Below are 16,039 nucleotides of genomic sequence, written 5' to 3'. Positions count from 1 at the left end.
ATCGAAAAATACAGAAGTAAGTACGTCTAACTGAGTAAACCGACTCGTATCGACCATTATTATTTCGTCATTGACAGCGTTCGCTCATTTAATCACGTTGTTATATCCTTCGACTTCTCACCGTGTCCGTATAACCCGTGTTCACGAAAAATGGAAGAACAATGCAAACATACATTCGTCAACAAACCCTTTTACAAGTGGTTTCATAAGTGTAACAAATGCGGAAGGAGAAAAATATGGAAACCGATTTCGAAATGCTCGGGCTGCAAGAGTTATTACCATCGCAGGTGCATACAGCTGGACGGCGACGCGTGCAACAAGAAAACGGATCACGTCAAATCGACGGCACTGAAAAATATATTGCTAACAGAAGTAGGCGCTACTAACCAGTTGATCTTTTCCCGGTTAACCCGTTTTCGGTGACTTTCTTAATGTGTAATCTTTCTGCTGGCCAGTACGCCAGCATCCACTGCAGCCTTATTCTGACAAAGAAATGTCGTAAACTCTGCTTATTATACAACTGTTGTGGGTTTTTCATTTGTTCTTCTCTGGAAACTTTTCAATTCATCATTATACATACCTATAATCACATATCAAGTATACTTCGAATCAATAATTATTTAAAGACGTCACTGCATTTAAGTATTTGTTCGTGACAAACTCGTATATTAGGCCTTTTTGATTAAATTATTGATCAAATATGAAGGTGGGATATTGATTGGTGATGAGCAAACCAAACCCAAAACCAAGACTATGGTAGTTAGTAGTAGTTAGTATATTATTATTTAATCTTGGTCTTGGAGAGCCATTGTACTCTATTAGCCATAGTATCAAGGGCGGCCATAGGAAAATTCTCAAGGGGGGAACAAAATTTTATTTATCAATCTATTCATAAATAGGAATGACCTACGATATAGGAAGGGGTTTATAATTTTATATTATACTAATAAATTATATAAATCAAACTGGAAGAGTATAAAATAATAATTATTTAACCACTTTACAATAAAAGTAATTTATTCAAATTTTTATTTAATTAATAATATAAATTGGACACTTAGAACATTAGTTATATTTATTAAAATATTATATAAATATTATTGTGGTGTACACACACACATATTCATACCGTATTTCTGGAAATACACAATATTTTAAGAATTGATAATCGTTACACGGGGATGATATTAAATATTTTCATATTCTAACCTGATCAGATGACAAAAATGATCAAACTGCACGTAGAAAACATCCATGACATAACTCCCGAGGACGGTCACGTCGCCGAGAACTGTCCGGAGAAAAGCGCCAATGGTTCGTGCGCCTTGGAAACCTGCGATCCCGGTACCGGAATCGCGGTGCTGAATTCCGCGGACGTAGAAGACGAACCGGTGCCCAGTTCAGGTGGAAACGCAGAAGATGGAAATTCTTCTGGGATGACGGTCGACGAGAGCAGCACAGCTCCAGCAAACGACGGGACTATAAACGAAAAATGTTTTATAAATATCTTGGACCCCGGAGAAGATCTCGTCACCGAGAACTGCTCGAAAAGAAGCGCCGATGGTTCGTGCGCCTTGGAAGCCTGCGATCCCGGTACCGGAATCGCGGTGCTGAATTCCGCGGACGTAGAAGACGAACCGGTGCCCAGTTCAGGTGGAAACGCCGAGGATGGAAATTCTTCTGGGATGACGGTCGACGAGAGCAGCACAGCTCCAGGAAACGACGGGACTATAAACGAAAAATGTTTTATAAATATCTTGGACCCCGGAGAAGATCTCGTCACCGAGAACTGCTCGAAAAGAAGCGCCGATGGTTCGTGCGCCATGGATGCCTACATTCTCGATACCAGAATCACGGTGCAGAGTTCTGCGACCGTAGATGACGAACTGGTGCCTAGTCCAGGTGGAAACGCCGAGGATAGGAATCCTTCTGGAACGACCGTCAACGAGTGTAGAGCAGTGGTAGTAAACAAAACCCGAGCACTAGCCAATATGATGTCAATGTCGGTTCAAGAACCGGCACGGAACGTTTTGAGTAAGGAGTGGCTTTATTTTTTCGTATTTTTCTCGTCCATTTGACGAAATCAACAAACAATAATTTTAATTATTAACAAAAAAAAAAAAAAATCCGCGTGGTGCAACACCGTGTAACAGCTGCAGATGTTTGCCCGTTCTACATTGATTTTTCTCGGAGCAGTTGGCCCATTCGTACACTTCTGATATGGAAGCCGATGGCGGACTGTGGCGATTCCAAGATCGCACTGCGCTTGCCTCATCGCCGAACCAAAGCGGATAGATACAAAAGATGTGAAGTCACCCAGGAAATGCCATTGGAGTAGTTACCGGTCTTCTTGTTATATTTTACTCGTTCTTATTTTGTTCGAAAAACGTCAATATATCTCGTAACGTTTAACATCTTTGGCAAAGACTAAATGGAATAGGTAGTTCAATTTTAAAAAAAATTGTATTTCATCGTATAACATTACATTTATAGTTGATTTATTAGAAAATAATAAAGCTTACATCCTATTTTGCTTTTCTAGAACTATAAAGAAAGATAACCGTTTAAAATTATTATTATAATTCAAGACAAACAAATTGGGAATCCCTGTTGTAGAGGTTTTAAGTATGTGCGTTGATAAACTAGGTATCAACGGTTAATTATGAATCGATTCTCGTCATAATTATAATTCAAAATGTGTTGTAGTTCACATAGAGTACTGAATATAAAGTACCTTCGTGGCACAGACAACTTTGCGATACTATTTGTTGAAAGGTGTAATGCAATTCCCTATTTTATACAATTGACTCGAAAATGACATTTGTCCTTATAAACATGGTCATTCTAAGGATCAATTTAATTTTCAAATCAACTGTGTAGTATGGAATTGCATAATACGTTTACAAATAATATCACTAAATTGCCCATGCCCCAAAGATACCTTATGTTCACCCTATACAATTGATTCAAAATTAATCGTTGTTAACATTGCGCATACCTAAAACCTCTGAAAGTTATTTCCGAATTGTTTGCCTTTTATAATAATAATTTTAAGTCCTATTCTTATTTTATAATGCTGGACAAACAATAGGACGTACGTTTGATTATTTTAAATAAAACATGATACGACGAGATGTTTTTTTTGAAAATTGAACTGTTCATTCTTATTTGTCTTTGTATGAGATGTTAGATATGATGTACGCTTGAAAATTGTACTATTTGTTTTATGCAACTTTAAGAGAAAAATTAAAATAATATTTTTCTGGAACCTCATCCTAGACTAACCATGTATTAGTCACTTATAACTGGAGTTGTCATCAAAAAGTTTCAAGACCGGATAACATCTTAATTCTAACACTAACTCATAAATCAAAATTATATAAAGAACGATAGATTAATAAAAACACAATATATATTATATCATGATTATATTTCCCACCTTCTCAGATAACTAGATGAAAAAATTGTCATCGCATATGTCCAAATTGTTAGCCTGCAGCCTGAATGTCTGCCTGATAAATTATGATAATTCGCTACCGCCCCGTCGGCCAGAGATCAATAAAAATATATAATTTTGATTTTGACTTTTGACGTTTTTAGTATGTTTCCATCGCAACGTCATTGTGATAATATGATCACATATTCGCATCAACGCACAGTAGGACAGAATTTAGGTCCCAAAAATAGTATAAAATACATTAATAAATTCCCAGGGAATGTATACATTTATATATAAGATGTCCTAGTGATGGTTAATTAGATTTTATAAATAAATTTAATAAATGTTATGATTTAAGTATACTGTGCACAGTGCACGCTGACATTTATATTTAGATATTGTTTTCAGACATTCTTGTAATATTATAATTTTTATCAATATTTGGAGTTTGAAGGCAAGTCTCGCAAATTATTAGAATTTATTTTTAGAACCAACCTATATCATATATTTGTGGTATATTAGGATATATTTAAATAAACACATTTTAAATAAAATGACTTATAGTGTTTTATTTGGTTTTATGTTTTATATTTTATGATGACATCGATTAGAACGTCCCTTCCGGTCACACACTATCTAAATGGACAAGAACAAACCGACATCGACTTGTCGAAATTAAACGTTCGCTATCGCTTTACTTGAACACATAAATAACATTAAATACATAATAACAGTGGCGTGCACAATCCTATATTCATTTGGAGAGGGGGGGGGAAACTAATTTTTTAACACCACCCATTCCAAGTGAAAATGATATACGTTTATTAAGAGATTCGTTGAAAATATTCGGTCCACTGTTTTAGCGAACACGACAGCCGTAGACTTTTTCTAGAGTTATGTTAGTAGGTATGCTTGTGAAATAGTAATTTTCAAATGGGATCTAGGCTCCATTTATTTGCTCTTAATTTTGCACACCACTGCATGGTAAGATATTTTGACGTGACTTTGACCTTTCGTATAATGTGAATCGACTTTTAATTTAGTTCCACAGCTGGTTCAAATACTTAAGTATAAACAACAACTTTTTCTTATTGATAAAACGTAATACAGTTTTTAGTTAGGTACCTAAAATAATTATGCAATTAGTTGTACAATAGATGTCAGTTAAATTAAATATTAAATCAGATCATACTTGATACTGTAATAGCATTTTAAATGAAAAATTTAGAGATTTAAAGAAAAAAAACCCTGTGAAGAAAGAAATAACCAAAACATGACAAATCATTAAATAACAATGTATTTAATAAGACACTAATTTTAACATCATAAAAATATAAAATTTCTACATAGAAAAAAAATGTAAAAATTATGAAAATTTGAAAAAAAAATGTGAAAATTGTTATAAAAAGAGAGAAAAATTGGTAACATGAAAAAATAAATATGTTATAAAGATGGCAATAAAGAAGAAAAACCCTGTGTAGGGAAAAAACCAAAAAAATTGATAAATTTAATGAAGTAGTTAAGAAAAGTAATACCAAACAGCAAAAGGTATAAAAAAAAATGTATAAAAATGAATTGAATAAAAAATAGTCTTCCATCTAGCCAAATACTACAGTTCATCGGATCTTTTCGATAATGTCCCGTAAACGGAAAGGGCCAACCAATTATATATAGACTCGGTAGTGAAATAGATTTCTGGTAATTTCACCTCCAAGACTACCGGTTGGACTGGTCCATCAATATCGGTGGACCTCTTCATATAGAGAACAACATTTGCAGAGTTTTTCTAACCGTCGATCGTGATGTTCTCTATTTCCACGCACCCAAAACCCTCGTCTCTCGACACGTCCAAACTCTGTGACTTGTGGATGATTTTGGGTACGTGAAGCACGAAAACGAGTGCAACGTCACGCACTATTTTCAGCACAACGGCCAATCCGCTCTTGTGGTGGCCGCATAGGTCATCGCCGCTAAACCGCCGATTTTTGTCCCGAAGGCTGCCCACGACAGGAATTTGACTACCGCGTTAGCCTTAACACCGAACAGCACGACGAAGCTGTCGCCCACCCTAAAATCAATTCGATGAGCGACCCCGTGCTCCGTGCTCCGCGGCCTTCCAATGGGCCACCCTTATTTTTCGGGGTACGCTTCCACGGTTATCACTCGGCGGCACGTTCGTGCCAGCTGAATAACCACGCGACCAACCCTGCGGTCTGAGACTCATCAGAGGGGCCCAACGGCAACGTACAGGGGAAAATAAAAGTGGAAGCGGTCTCTTCCACCGCAGTCCCACCAGCCATCATGGCCACGTCCTCCTCGGGCCCATCTTCGGCATTGGCACGCATCATATAATCTCATAAGGTTCTCAGCCAGTGCTTTAATATTCCAACTTCCCGGGGCGGCATCAAGTGTTCCATCTCGGTGAACGCTTCCACGGTTTCTGGCGGCCCGTCCGTCTGAACGCCAACGTCCACGTACTTTTTATCTCCGATATCTTGGTTCTTGAAGGACCGGTAACTTCGTCCCCGGAGCACCGACGCTCCGTCTAGGAATACCCGTTCCGTGTGGTGGTATGCGGTTTTCCGACAGTGGTTGACGCGAAGATCACGTTTGCTGTCCAGGTTGCTCGGTACTGTGGTCGTCGGTGTGGCCAAGGTTGCGGCCCATAATTCTATGTCTTCGCACCAATAGTGGATAGAGTGTCGGAGCCTAGTCGACCACCCCCGTACCCTCGCAGTCGCTTGCTGTCGACCAAAGTGGACCCGCTACGTTGGAACCGGTTTTGACACCGGAACCACCCACTCCTGCCAACCACTGGGGTTCCGAAGCTCTCGAGATGGTAACAATACTTATTATTGTTTTATATATATATATATATAGTATAATCATATTGTGGTTTTTCAAGTGATTTCCTTCACTACATTTTAACCCTACTGCCAGGGGGTTTTTGATCAAGGTTTTCCTTTCTCTAGGACGTCTGCCACCCAAAGCTGAAGAGCCCGCCCTACACTTTGTCAAAAACCGCTTTGTTAGCCCTCAGTTCGTTGACCTTTCCAACATGGGAGACCCTGTTGGTAATAAACTACCATTGGCATAGCTCTCGGAACTATTGAGGGACGCAAGCCCCCCCCCCCCTATACCACGTCAAGGAAGGTCCTCGTCACCCTAGACGAGAAACATATGTAGCCCTACGAACGAGGTTGGGAAAGACAATATATTTTTTTCTATACTTCTATAATGGGTAATCGCGAGAGACTATCTCGTGAATTTATTACGGAATATATTTATAATCTATTAAGATAATTTATTACGTAACACACCTCACTCGGTTTGATTTATAAATGATAAAATACTTCAACTCTTGTTAAATCCAATATAAAATTATTAGAGACTTGAATTATTTGAAGTTCCTAAATTAATTTTTAACTTAAAAAATAATAACATAAATAATAAAAATATAACATCAAATAAAATAATAACAAATAATAATAGCTTATTAACTAATAATATTATTTTTTAAATAAGAAAACTATATAATTCCAACTAGAATTATTTACTTGATTTTTATCTGATGAGATCGATCTATAGAAAGCGTACTTAGGTGTAACAAAATATCGCTATGTTATGTAAAAAGCGGATTTACTTACCATCGTCCTCGTAGAAATGATCGGAATCGTATATTAAATAAAAATCAAGTTCACGGAAAAAACGGGTTCTTGTATTTTTTATATATGTTATTGATAATAATCATAATGTATATATAAATATAAGTGAATTGGTTTTCGTACTTCATTAATTATGTTTATAAATTCGCCATTAAATACATGTTGAATTTTTCCTTAACAAGGTTCGTAAATAATATTAAAATTAACTTTTATACATTTTACATCTGTATATAATGTAGTCGTAACGTTGTTTATTTTAATATAATTATGTTCATTAACGGTCCATCGTTCGTTTGATGTACGAATCATACAAAATGTTTTCCACGAACACGAAGCTCAGAAAGTTATCTGATTACGTCGTCTAACGTGGTTAGATTTAACGAAATAATTTCGAGATTGCTATGTAAATGATGTGCTGTTCCTGTTTCCGTTTATAATTTTTCTTGTTCGTAATTGAAAAGTGGCACGTGAATGTCATCAACATTGTAGATGAACTAAAATACTGTCTTTTTACTGATACCTACACAATTTAAAAACTGTGATTTTTTTTCGTTGGATTTTGGAAGCAATTGTTGACAAGTTAACTAATTACAGTGAGCTTTTAAAAAATATCTTTTGAAAAATTCGTAAATACTTATTCTTAATTTTTTAATTATAATAAATACATCAAACTCAGCGCTTAAATGAAAAATGCAAAACACGCGAACTATTATACTATAAAGAACTGTTCAGTTTTTGGAAATAAAAATTACTAAACAAGTAGTATATATTATTAATAGTGTATCCCACAAAAATGCAAAAAAAAAAAAAAAGAATAATATGTTTAGTAAAATAACAGCCAATTATAATATGTATATGTAGTTACGTCAATGAATTTATAAATATACTGTTAATTAAGACCAGTAAAAAATATCAAAGTGGTATTTGTATACTTTAATATCTTTTGCGATTAAATCATCATGTTTCTTTTACGCTACATCTTTTCTAACTTTTATCGTATAAATTATTGAATATCTCTTGATTGCATTCGTAGATAAAAACGAATTCGTTAGTCGTTAGAAAACATTGATTTTTATTATTCCTTTAAAGAAAAAAAAAACACATCTATAATATTTTGTTCACTTCATGTCTGTTTGAAATTTCAACCCTCTTCAAGTTTTTAGCATCCTCGTCACTTTAAGTTCGTTGTAATTTAAAAAGCATTCTTGAATGCTTCACATCAAAGATATTTTTTGTTGCCTGTATTTTGCGAATATTCGAAAAAAGTAGTGTATAATATTTAATCAAAAAAGTCAAAGTCTTCCTTTAACTTCTTTGACGTATTTCCGGAACAACAGTTTTATATTTTTTCCACAATAAACGTGTCAATAACATAAAAAACATCTTATAAAGTTTGACATTTTCTTAATTACTTCTTATTGACTATATGATAATTAGATTTGTAACTATGTTTTAAAAATAATGTTAAATGTATGAATGAGTCGTATTATTTGGTAAGAAAACAACATAAAAATGCTATAAAATATAATATGCGTGTTACATTTTTTTTTTTCGATTTTACTCTTCTAAGCTTGTTGTAAAAAATGCAATTAATTTTATCTCTAACAACGTTTAATACAAAAACACGAGATACAATCGTAATTTTCATATGAATGTTTATTATACTGGTACGATAAATATCAGTTTAATTATTGAAAACGAGGGAGTATATACACGAAATTGTAAATACGAATTAAATTATTATTTCAAATTAGTCGCTACTCCCAAAGATATATATATATATATATAACCGTAGATCTATACAGACCTCGACTGAAATTAATTCATAATAATCAAGATAATTTGATCGCCCAACACTTAAGTTTACTGTGAATGCCTTTAGTTGAAATCGAAATGGTGAATAAAGCAGATAGTTAAGTATTTCGAAAAGTTACGCGGAAACGACTCATAATCGTTATGGTTTAAGAGAACGTACGTTACACCCGTGTACTGTCTTCATCTTACAAACGTACAACGTAGCAAATATTACAGTCTAACCAATTTTGTGTTGTAATGTGAGAGTGAACTGATATTTTATAAAACTTAAGCGGAATGAATATTTTTCATGCAGATACCGAGGTTTTTATGATATTTTATATTTTTAAGAGAATTATAAATGTAATGTATTTTAATGTATCCAATCAACATATGCGCAATTAAGTAGGGGCTTGAAGGACTTAGCCCTTCCAATATTTGTCTAGCACCCAAATATTTCCTTATCTACCACATAATAGGATTAGATATAAATAAAACAGCAAAAAAAAAAAAAAAAAATTAGTCTCCTCAAAAATAAAACCCTAGCTACAACGATGGTAAACAACATAGATTCAAAATTTCAATAATATAAAATGTTTCGAGGTTAATCGTTCATATTTAAATTATTATGATTCGCTACAGTTTAATCGACTTCAGTGGACCTCCGAATTTTTCCGTTTTTATGCGAATCTTTCATCGGGCGATGAATTATTTTCATTTTCATATACATGCATGTGTGTATACATAACAATTATATTAATATTTTGTGCGCGCCACTGTCTTACAGGTACGAAAATACCGGGACAAAGTATTTATATTTGTACACGACTTTCGGTGTGGATCCCACGCGAAACCTTCAGGAGGCGACGGATCAGCAATAAAAACTAGGTTCGCTAAAAGGACTCACTATGTACAAAAGCCTTACCGCGTGTTGAATTGTAACGGGGCACGTGTGCATATATATATGTATGCATTAAGTATATAAACGGAAAAAATACGATACTTCGAAGGGATGACGTAGTTGAGGGTTGGGGTGCCCGGCAGCCGGTTTTATAATAATAATAATAACAACGAGAGCGACAACTGCGACCGACAACGACCGTCTGGTATACAGTATGTGTGTGTGTGTGTGTATAGATGCGTTTGTGTGTGTATCTTTATATAATAATATGAAATATACAACACTCGTACGCACACGTCCGTGGAAAAATATTCGGCAAAGGGATGCCAAGGGGTGCGTACCTATATAATGCATTTATATATATGAATATAGCAGCACTCTTACCGTCAACGGGTACTGTTGAGCTGGGGGGAAGGATGTATAAAAGTCGGTTGCAAAATTATCGCGCGCAAGGGCCTTTGCAGAAACGATAAATATATTCTCGTGTACTCGTCCGAACATATATTTATATGTGTGTATGTTTATGTACACTGTTATTGAGCGCGAAAGGGGGTTACATCATTTTTTCGTGCACGGTGTCGTCGGCCAGGCGAGGCGATGACGGGTCCAGGTGATTTTTTTATTTCGATTTTTTTTTTATTAAAGTAGTTCCGAAATACGGGACGGTTGACGGCCACGCGAAGATAATAATGCAACAATAAAATAATAATAATGATAACGACATGATAATCGTATTTTCGATGACTTTACGACGAACATGATGATTTCACGACACCGGTGACGGTGACACTTCGTTGGTGTACACATTTCGGTGTACCGGTTACGACGTGTTTGATTTAACGAAACGATTAAACGATATAAATATACAGATTACGAGTATATGAATACGTATGTACTCCTCCGTTTTTCCCTTCGTGAACCATCTCACCGTGCAGCACAGTGGCGGCAGCAGCCATTCGCCCGGTAATCGGTTAACGTTTCAGTTGACGAGAAACTCGGATACATGTTCTACCATAACGATGCAACCGTCAGCAATATACATAAACATTGTACGCTACGACGTTGCGAAACGCATAGTTTCACGCGATACAATCCGATACCGTGCGTACGTAAGTATTGTGTGAGAACTTTTGACGGTAGGACAGGAGGCGTCGAGCATGTTTTCGGAGAATAACAGGCGCTCCGCGGACTCTTAAGGGTCAGCGGATTTATGTTAGGGGCTCACAACTTGGACGAGATTATGAACAAAAGTGAAAGGTTTCACCCGTCTCATTAAGTTCGAAAATCGATACTACAACTAATTGAAATCACTTGAAATTAGACTGCAACGGCTAGTTGCATAAGTTTTATAGAAGTTTTTCGTGTGTGTGTTATCGAATAAATCTCTTCGAATTGTGCAACTAGTTTTTCTCTTCTATCTGTGCGTTCGTAATGTGTGCAAGACAAATTATTCTTCCAGATTATGTGGAAACTAGTGATCCGTGGGTTCAAATTAATTGGAAACCTCTGGCTTGAATGTATTTTGAAGTGGACAAGAGACGAACGTTATTGGTGAAGTAAAGTAAGTTCCAAATACAATAAAACAGTTTATGGATCATTTTGATCATCTCACTGGAACGATCAGGACTCCACCGATACATTGGATGATCATTAAGAATCGAATATCTGGTTCCTATCGTCTACCTGCACTGCGACGATATACATATGCGCCACGGTTCTTTCATTATTATTATTATTTTTTTTTTTTTTTTTTGTATTTCCTGTCCTCTCGTTGGTCGGTGATCACTTTTATATATTATCTGGTCTGAAACGCAAGTGCGACGGGCCCCGGAGTGGCTTCGACGACGTCGTAGTGTATTGCGTCGTACACGTTGGACGAGATTCGATTTCAAAACAGCATATTTCATAACGTATTTCTTGTAATTTTTATGTTATATTGTTCGAAAAGAAACAAACCGCGCGCCGCAGCTACGGGTGGTCATGCGCAGCGCGAATTTCGTGCTATCATTTCGAACGATATTATTTCCTGAGCAGTAATATTCTTACAATTAACGTTTATGTTACGCGTCGGTTTCGGTATATCTTCTATTATAAATCTATATTATAATAACGTGTTGTTGATAAATTGTATTTATTTTTTCAATTTTATTTGTATGAAGTCATCGGAAATTACATAAAGAGAACGTTAAAACGATTTACACGATCATCTATTACGGTGGTTACATTGTATTCCGCACAATAAACGCGCTCGCCATCTGTTTCCGCTGACGAGTGAAGCGACGGCCAGGACACGGTTTCGCGGCAACGGAAAGCGTAACTCAACGCGTCGCGGGAAAAAGAGACGAATGTTACGCGTAACACTAATGCAATATGTACGCGCGTTTACGGTACAAACAGTGGCGGATCCAGGATATTTTTTTTATTTTTTTTTTTTTTTTTTTTGTTGGGGGGGGGGGGTTTGAAAAATAATTTCCCTTGATATTGAAAATTATTGATTTTTAATACGTATTTTTCCTGATTTGGAGTTAGGGTTAACCTCCCCCCTGGATCCGCCACCGGATACAAATTTATCGTTTTTGATTGACACACGGGTCTCCACACGTACATATGCGCGTACACAAACACATAAACATCTCGTGCACACGCGCGTTCTCGTCGACGGGATGCTGCGGCGGTCCCCAACGTTTTCGCCGATACTCTCCCACGGGGCTTGCGGACGGCGAACGGGAAAGGATCGGACCCGGAGAGATATTTGCGGATTCAGCGCGTGCTCGCGCGCGCATATATTATTGTATATTGCCTCCGCGCGTAATGCGCTATTGCGTTACTTAGATATAATTCGATACATGCGTACGGCCCGTAAATAATATGCGATCGTCGACGTACGAACGGTGGTGCCGCGTGTAACGACACTAAAAATATGTTATTTTTATTTTGTCGTCGAACAAATATCGTGTGCAGAAAGTCCAAACGCTTTTTTTATACCATCTGCAGCGGAACGTAATAATTCGTTTTCTCGAGTTTAACATTTTTTTTTTTTTTTTTATACTTCCTATCTCGTAGGGCGAACGTTCGCGATAAAGACGCGAACACGACGACGCATTTGATACAATTGAGCGCCCCCTCGATGATGCCCCGTCTCCGTCGTCCTCTACACGTAACGTAGCACACACGTCATTGCCTCGGAATATTAAACTTTACAACTTTCTCGTTCTAATTGTGCATAGCTGTGTTGGCAGCGGCATAGGCGTGCGCACGGGCGAGCCGGGCGAGCACCGGCTTGATCGGAACTTTTTTTGGGGCATAGTAAAATTCAAACTGACCATACTAAATTGTCTACATATATTTTAATACGTTCGTGGAAATCAATTAATTGTGTTAATATAATTTGATTTTAAAGAATTTAAAGTTTTACTTTTAACTTCAAAAATATATGTCTAAAAATTAGCATTGTAATACTTGATTCTATGTATAGATATAGATACTGCATTGTTTTTAATTTACAACAGAATCTACTATGTTGATGTGTTAGAAAAAAATTAGGAGTACTGTCTAAGTATTGGGGCTCTAATTGTATCCAGGCTCGACCGGTTAACGCGCAGTAGAGACCCTCCCGTTTGAAATGGATTTCGAGGGCGCGTACGTAGTGCGCCTGCTCTCATTGTCGCTCTTGTTCCGAACCCGTTCCGTGTCGGCCGACGGTTACGAATTTGTCTAATGATATATCGCGTGAATGATTATTATTAGTATTATACACCTATTCGTCACGTGCTTTAAACAGTTACAAGTAGATGCGACGATGTCTCTACGACATATTTTTCTAAACGTTTTCCCTTAATTCTGGTAACATTTTCAAAAACTTCAAAATTAGAACTTTTGCAACGCGAAGAAGTTATCGAAACGTACTCAACACATAAGTGTTTTATATACGTTACTGTCGATTTCTATGCGAACTAAATACCCCCTACGCTTGTACTGAAAGAAATGGTTTTAAGGACGAAAGCTAAACTTCATTCTAATGGCTTTCATAACGTGGTACATTATACGATAAAACTATTACAATTTACTTCCACTACTTTGTTGTAAGTGATACGATTAATTCCGAACCGTAGTCAGCGCCGTTCCAAACAGCTTAAATAATAATAATAATGTATACGTCGTTGGATAATAAAATGTAAACACCAAATTTAGTCTATTGCGTAACCATTTTGTAAAGTTACAAAACGATTTGGAAAATAGCCATCCTGCTAGCAGGAAAACGAATTTGAATGTTTATTTCGCGAAATGTGTACCCATTAATTGTTGTGTATATATGTGTTTATTTGCGATTAAAATTATTGCGGTGCGCAATTATGATATGCAATATGTGCATTTTATTATAAACAATTATTTATTTCTGTAAAACGTATTTATTTTACACATGGCATTTTATCGTTTTAATGACAATTAATTATTTGTATACAATATTTTATATTCAATCGAAACGCGATTTTTTATACAATGAACTATACCGATAATCGTCGCTGATCAATAATAGGTTACAAATAATTTTTCCGATAGGTCACATTTTTATATATGTCATAAATACGCAGTGTAAGTTTTAATATTTATTTCATCCATAGTTGTGTGGATTGCGCGTACCCGAAGATCACGGAAAAAGCTCCGGAAATAATATTTGTAGAAAAAAAACAATACACGCGCAGTGTAATGTTCCTATTTTACTTATAACTTTGTGCAGTTTAATGTTTCTTGTTTCTTAAATAGGTAATACGACTTCGTAACAAGCAAAAAAGCAAACACAGTCCGTGTGTACACAATTTGTTATAGACGTTCTGCACTTGGTTAGACAACATTATTGAGTCAGTTATTTTTTTACCTTAGTGATTGAAAAATGCGGTTGATATATTTTACATTAAAAAAAATATATATATCCAGAAGTATAAATCACGAAAAAACACTTAAACGCTTACCTATATTTTTTTCAAATTTTTATAGCTCGACGTGAATACGATATATTATGCGGCTGGGCACGGCAATAAGCAATTATTTGTTGAATATCAATATCTGAATAATAGCTATGCATACAACATTACATAAGTCAACATGTACACTACCAATAATGTTGGTTATCGTTGAATAGACAATTTTTTTTTTTTAAAAAAATATGCTCAATCAAGTATTGTAATTTTCTTTGGAAGTCAAATTTATACTGTCCCAGAATATTGGATGATACATGTATTTTAATTTTTTTTTTAATTTTGAAGTCTATTAAAGTTAAATTATAAACTCTGTTTGATAATAATAAGAAATAACTTATTGTAGTGAACGTTTTTGCGTGAAAATTAATATTATTATTTAGAAGTGATAAACGTGATTCTATGCCATGGTTATATCTACTTGAAATCGAAAAATGATTGTGCATACGCTTTGCAAGGTTAGGATATGTGCAGTTTAGTAAAACAGTTCACATATTGTAAGACATATATGCACACGTATTTAACGTGTTTAAATTGTATTATGAAGTACGAAGATGGAATGCATCGACTATTCGAAGTGAGTCTTTGCGGTTCTGGAGCATCAAATCAATCCGCAGTACCAAGTAATATTCACCCCACGCAGAATCATTATCACGAAAACGATTTATATTATAATTTACATATAACCGTCAAAAACAGGGGTTGGCGTTAAGTATTCGGAGGGGCAGTGTTTTTGAAAATTTGCCAGAGTCCGTTACAACCGCACCCGCCAACACCAACATTAACATGACGATATAAAATAATAATAACAATAGTACGGCAATAGTAATAATAATACAGTTTGTGCAGACACGAATAATAATATATTTCCAGTTAGCGTATTAACATCATGGTGTTACGTAACCGAACACGTATTCAGAACGTCTTATAAACTCCCGTGAACGCAACTTGTACAAATCATTATCGCAAACGTACAAAAACACAGGTCTACACCGATCAATGTTTGTCGTTGAACGGAAGCCCAGAGCGAATTTCCGATCCGAACGTTTGGGAGGTGACATTTTCTGGTTTACCGCCGTTGAGTTTGATCGTAAAACGTTGTCGTGAACCGTCCCTTTGCCGTGCTTTATGACTGGCGGTCCGAAGCAGCACGCGATCGAGGACGCTTTCCAGGGACGAGAAAAAAATTGTTCGTGCGCACGTCCTGTGCGTATCTGTATCGTATCGTTGCATCGATGACAATAACATCGTTATTTTTTTTTTT

This window comes from Sipha flava, unplaced genomic scaffold (assembly GCF_003268045.1).
Source record: "Sipha flava isolate LNK unplaced genomic scaffold, YSA_version1 87_pilon_pilon, whole genome shotgun sequence".
Lineage (NCBI taxonomy): Eukaryota > Metazoa > Arthropoda > Insecta > Hemiptera > Aphididae > Sipha > Sipha flava.
This window is presented reverse-complemented; position numbering follows the sequence as displayed.